Source organism: Equus caballus, chromosome 8 (genome assembly GCF_041296265.1).
Source record: "Equus caballus isolate H_3958 breed thoroughbred chromosome 8, TB-T2T, whole genome shotgun sequence".
NCBI classification, from domain to species: Eukaryota; Metazoa; Chordata; class Mammalia; order Perissodactyla; family Equidae; genus Equus; species Equus caballus.
The window spans coordinates 90,456,315-90,462,918 of record NC_091691.1 but is presented as its reverse complement, the minus strand read 5'-3'; the positions used below and the strand labels follow the sequence as shown (position 1 = coordinate 90,462,918).

The 6,604-nt window shown below is 40.9% G+C and overlaps 1 pseudogene; it reads left to right on the top strand.

Annotated features, from left to right (window-relative positions):
* The first annotated feature begins 2,025 nt into the window (after positions 1 to 2,025).
* Positions 2,026 to 3,037, top strand: LOC100058585 (pre-mRNA-processing factor 19 pseudogene; annotated as a pseudogene).
* The last annotated feature ends 3,567 nt before the right edge of the window (positions 3,038 to 6,604 follow it).

Below are 6,604 nucleotides of genomic sequence, written 5' to 3'. Positions count from 1 at the left end.
ATAAAAGCCAGCATAGACTGAGTACTGGCAGTGGGCCAGGTTCTATTCTAAGCAGTCCCCATTTACCAGCTCCTTTAAGCTTCCTGGCATCCCTATTAGATAGGTGATTTACCATAACTATTTTATAAATGAAGAAACTGAGGCATAAATAGTTCATGTTACCTGTCCAGAGTCACACAGCTGGCAAAGAAGTCAAATTTGAAAGTCACACACTCTAGCTCCAGACTCCATGGTACTAAACACTGTACCGTATTCCCTCTCTAATGATGTATTGATTATACATGTTAAATGTTACCCAAAAGCAGGGCAGATGAGATACTTGGAAATAGGAATGGGGACTTTAAAAGACTCTAAATGATATAACATATTTAAAAGTGCTGAGTATAGAACCTACACATATTAGGTGTTCAGGAAATATCTAGTAGCTCTGAAATCTCTTTTCCCTATCGCCTAACTCTCCCTCCCTTTGAAGAAGAGGTTTACCAGTAATTTATACACAAAATCTTACCTAGAATTATTGGAACAGGAGACAAAACATATTAATTCAGTGATTCTCAAATTTGTCAGCATAAGCTAGCTGAAATGTATATTTCCAGTCTCCACCCCTATACCTGAAATACTGAGGACGGATGCTATATTTTCATTTTTTACAACCATCCTCTGGTGAGTCTACTCTGGTTGGTCTCCCAATGATGCTGTGAAAAATATTTGAAAGATGCCTGTAAGGAAAGGCAAGAGTGAAGCAGTGTAGCCTGTAGGCTGAGAAAGCATTCATGAAGACTGTGTGTGTGTTGTAAAGGGATAACTTAATCATATTCATGAGCAAAGGTGAAGAGCCAATATCGAGGCTGAGTTAAAGAAACAAGAAAAATAATAGTCAATTTGAGGAGCAATGTCTTTGAGATACTAAGTAATGCTAAGATGGAGTGAAAAATGAATGGCAAGGGAACATACAGAAGGTTTTGTTCTACTGAACAGAAAATTGGTCTCATGATGAAAAAATCCCAATCTAGCAAATTGAAGGGTACTGCTGATGTATGGTAGAACTAACACATGAGAATATGCAAAAAAAGAGAGCATGAGGAGGGATACAGAAAAGGAGAATAGAGTACCATATTACTCAGAGAGGAGGGCAGCTAGTGGAACGGAACTGTGTAGGCATTGTGTTTGTGAAGGTAGTCAGCTCCAAAATTATGCTAGATCATTGTTTAAAGGCACCAGTTCTGGAAACATATGTTCCCCAAGAGGTAGCTACCTCCAGGGTTTTGTTGCTTCTGCTGTCGTTGGTTAGTCTGTTGATCTGTTCTTTTTTTGTCTTGAAAGGAGGCAGAGTTTAGAAGAAGCTACTGCTTATTCAGTTTCTGTCACCATCTCAATGGGTAGCAACAGCAAGATTTTGTTAAGAACAAAGTGGCAAATGCTATGCTCTGTGTTGAAACGTCTGCTTTCTAAATTGTGCTAAGTCGTTTTCTTCTTGTGCATCTGATAATCTAATGCAAATATTGTTTTATTTCAGCTGTTTGCTGCCACATCTTCTTTCATTCTCTTTATCCTTTCACCATATTTAACTGGAAGTCTTTTTAAAAGGCTGGAATGCACAAAAGTGTGTAAATTTATTTTATTTTTCTTCAGCTGTAATAATGGGGAAACATTACTGAATACAGACATTCATTCATTGTGTCATGCAAACATCTCTTTGAATTTCATCTCTGTCCTCACTGACTTCATGTCCTTGGGGAAACTAAGCCTCAGTTGCCTTATCTGCAAAATAGTGATGTAATGACAAATCTCAATCTCTTTGTTGGTTCTGTGGAAGAATTATCCTACATATGTGTTGATTTTGATGTGTGTGTGTCTGCACATGTGAATGAAAACATACATTGCATATAATATTTTATGCATGCAGTGACAAAAATGTAGCACAAATCATTATCTTCTCTAATATAGAGAGAGTAATTATCGAACTCAAGGAAGTGCTCTAGATGAATTAACATTGTTATTAATTTCTCTTGCATAGTAATCATTATGGTCCATGGCAAGCCGGTGGATTTGGGTGAGATGGTGGAAATGACTCTTAGACTACCCAGAAGCTTCACCCCAGTCCACTGGTCTAACCACAGGGTGAAAGTAGAAGGCGAACAGTGTATGACAAGTTGGCAAAGCCAGGAAACCTCAGCAGATACTGTCAGATGACATGCCACATGGGGTTGTGCAGCACCAGCATTCCAGAATTCTCGCCCCGGACTTCTGCCTCTCTAACACCAAGACCCTCACTGAAGGGGTAGATAAAAATTCTGCTGACTTTGACAAGAGTTCTAAGCAAATCTTGGCCAATCTCAAAGGCCATACCAAGGAAGTCACTTGTGTGGTGTTCCAGCCTTCCCTGTTGTCTTCTGCCTCTCCAGATGCCACTATCAGGGTTTGGTTGGTCCTAAATGCCTATTGTGTACAGATTGTTTGACCCAAAAGAATGATCTCACAGGTCTCAGCCTCCATGCCAGTGGAGACTATCTCCTGAGCTCCTCCGACCACCAGTACTGGGCTTTCTGTGACTCTCAGAGAGGGTGAGTGCTCACCAAGGTGATGGATGAGACCACTGGCTGCTCCCTGACCTATGCATGTTCCATGCTGATGGAACCTCAGATCAAGATTTGGGACTTGAAGGAGCACACCAAGTGGCCAACTTCCCTGCTGCTTTGGGCCCATCACCAGCATTCCTTCCTCTAAGAACAGGTGTGTCCTGGCTACAGCAGCTGACAGTGCTCCTGTCAAACTCTGGGATCCATGCAAACTCAAGAACATTAAGACATTGCAGCTGGATAACAACTTTAAAGTGAAGTCACTGAATTTTGATGAGTATGGTACCTAACTGGTCCTCAGGAACACAGATATTCAGATGTGCTTCTGCAAACAGTGGACAGAGATTCTTCACTTTACAAAGCATAGTGACCTGACCACAGGGGTGACCTTTGGGCACCATGCCATGTTAATGGCTCCAACAGGCATGGACAGGAACTTCAAGTTCTACAGCCTGTAGGTCCTGTCCCTTCTGACACAAGTTGGGCCTCACCTCAGTAGCGGGGTAGAGTTAGGGCTGGGCAGGTGGGTGGGAAGGAAGTAGAGAGAGACTACTGGGGCATGGGTGTCTACAGGGCAAAAGAGTCACATCATTTCCCACTGGTCTGAGTGGGGCCAGCCTATCACTTAGACAAGAGAGAACCACGTGAGAGTAATGACAGCACCAACCACCCTAAACCATGCAATCTCCTGGTCCCGTAGGAACAGACATGTGAAGGGGAACTGTCACCCTCTGAAGACTCAAACCCAGAGCCCAGGGCCCATCCCTTAATATTGCTCAGTGAGTTGGTAACGTTGGCCAATCCATACCCACTTTGTTTCAGTCCTGTGAGATGGAGAGAGGTTGCAGATAAACTGAGGCTTACTGAGTCATAAATGGGGTGAGAAATAAAGATTGATTTGAATCTAGGACTGTCTGCAAAGTCTGTGTCCCTTGACATTTTTTTTAATTCTAAATATGTATTGCTAATGGTCATTTTGAATTTGTGTGAGTCAATGTGTGTATGTGTGCACATATACTTGAACAGCTGGTGTATTGTCATAGTTATTCCTAATTTGGTTGTATGGGATGAAGTTAACACCCACCCTAAAGTGCCATTAGGAATATGTGCTATTAAATATAATGATATGGCTATTGTCTTTTGCTCATGTATATTTCCTTCTTTGGACACATATAACTTTAAACCTGGGCCTTATACCATCATAAGAAAAAATATGAAACAAAAATTTGGTGATGGGTCAAAATTACAAAGATGTATAATTGCATCCTTTTCCCATCACCTCATGTCCACCTCCTAATCCCAGAACAATTTCCAATGGAATTCCCATCTTTAATCCTTTTATAGTCAATCTAGGGGGACAGTGTGAAAACCACACTTTCAAATCTGATCCATCACCTCTTTGCATGACAGGTGTTCCATTTGCCCTTTCTCAATTTCGCTGAGGACACTGCCCTGATGGTAATACGAAATGTAGTCTGTCCACAGAATGGATGTTTTCTTGCCAATTTTCATAAATCTGCAGCACTAAAGTGGGAAATTTAATCAGAAGAAATATATCCAGAGAGTTCAAATTTATAGAGAAATCACTTTTTTAATCTTTTAGTTGCATTACTTAAGTTTGCTTCTATTACAGGCTAAGTAAAACCTGGGATAGAATAAATCTTTACCCTAGTTATACCCGATAGTAGCCAGGCCCCTGGGGCTGCTGGTAGAGCTCAAATATAAGCCATTTGTCAGCTCTGCAGTGGTTGATGTCCTCAGAGAATTTTATCTACAGTAATTTTCTAGTGATTCCTTTTCCTATTGATATTAAGAGAAGTTTTTTATGACATTGGTGGTTACAGTAGATGCGAGGGAGGACGTATTGTCTCTCAATCCACTTGTGCGTGGCCGAGCACTCATGCCCATGGATTCCATACCTGAGTCTAGGGATCCAAGGCTTCTGCTTCAGCATTCCAGACCCTTTCTAAATTGGAAACTTGGCTTTAATGTGAGTATGACTCCTCTTAATACTCCAAATTCCCGTAGAAATTTCTATAACTCAGTGCATCAAATATTTTGTTTTATTGTCTGTAAGCTCAGGCTCATTTGCCTGACCTTACAGCAAGGCCATTAGCTATGGCCTAAGATTCCTAAATATGCAAACCCTCCTCCACGGGCTTGACACTAATTCCCCTTCTACTCTACCCTCCATGCTAACTTGCCCTCTCCTTTATTCATCAGTTTTACCTTCTCCATGGCAGGTTGCTGACTTACAAATAGTGTACTCTCAATCCAGAATCTCTCATCAAAGAACGAGGCATAGCTTTTAGACCACAGAGCAATGACAGAAAGGGGGTCTTTAGAGAGCTGCACAATTGTCTTTGCCAGCAATGGGACAGCCTGCTCACATAGGCAATGCACTCCTCCTCAGCTTCCCTTAGGAATGTGCTCTTGAAAGTACTACTTCCACTTTAGGAGTGGATTTTGCTGGACTGAATTCTCCCTCCGTGCGAATGTCTCTCTGACATCACCCAGACAGGATCAGTATTTCTGACCTCACAGTTGTCTAACGCCTGTCAGGGTCACAGAAGTATTAACATCCCCCCAGGAAGAAGATATCAATTGTCTTTCACTTGAGCCCGTACTGAAGAGCTACTTTAGGGAGCTTTTGACTGCAAACTCCAAGAGCTCTCTGCTGATAGCCTTATTCGAGTTCTATGTCAGACTCCAGTCTGTGTATATTTGCTTAGCGTATGCTACTAATATACCAAGAATCAGTTCACAAGAACCTGGTGGGACTGCCTGAGCCACCATCTTTTTAAAACTTTAAATGCTTATTTCATCTCAGCTGCCACTCACATTTAGGCATCCTTCCACCCCTTGGGAATAGAAATCAATAAAATTCCCTGTGGCCAAGTGGTTAAAGGTACACGCACTCCGCTTCGGCAGCCCAACTTTGTGAGTTCAATCCTGGGTGGACATACTCCACTTATCAGCCGTGCTGTGGAGGCATCCCACATACAAAGTAGAAGAAGACTGGCACAGAGGTTAGCCCAGGGTGAATCTTCCTCATCCAAAAAAAAAAAAAAAAAACAACCCAGAATGTGAATTCTGAATAGCCTAGGACCTGAGAATTTTGCTTAGTGACAGGGTCAGTGAGAGAGAAGTTATTTCTCAGAGTTTGAAGAATGTCATAGTTGCTCCAGGAATTTCACAGACTGAGATAAGCCTTGAATTTAAGCTGAACTTATCAGAGAATTTCTATTTGTCATATGGACGTCTACAGTCCTCAATACCTCTGTGCTTCTTTCTCTGGGAGTCAGTTACCATGATATCATCAATGTACTTCTCTAACCCACTATGCTTAATGATTGTCAAGCACAAATCCTGCCTTACTAGATTATGGCAACAAGGCAGCAAATTCAAATATCCTGTGGTATTATACTAAACACATAGCGGAAATCAATCCACCACAATGAAAATTGTTCTGATTGGACTCCAAAATTACTATTCAAAAGAAGACCTTAAGTAGAACTATAGTGGCATACAAGTTCCCCTTGGCCTGTTTACTTCTTGTACAGTCTTTCCCATATCAGGTACAGCTGAAGTAATTGGAGGATGTAGTTTGTTTAATCCTTGATAGTCTGCTATTAACACACATGAACCATATTCCTTATAAACTACCCAGACAAGTGTACCACAAAGGTAGTTTTTACAACCAAAGCTTCCAGTACACATGTTGCCATAATCAGAAAAATTATCTTACATTAGTCCTACACCAATTATATGTTTCTTAAATATTGCTTAAAATGGACTGCTTAGGAAGTTTTGAGCAATTTAAAATGTTCCTATCTATGGTAGGTAATTAAAACTAGAGAAGAGTGGAGTTAGTTAACATTCCCTGTAAAAAGAGTAAGGCCAAAGTGCCCAATTCATATATAATATTTTTTCTAATTATACATTCAGGTGAATGCAAGAGACCACAGAATATTCTCTCTAGTTCCACATTCTAATTCATAAATTAGTCCTCATTTTAGTTTCTT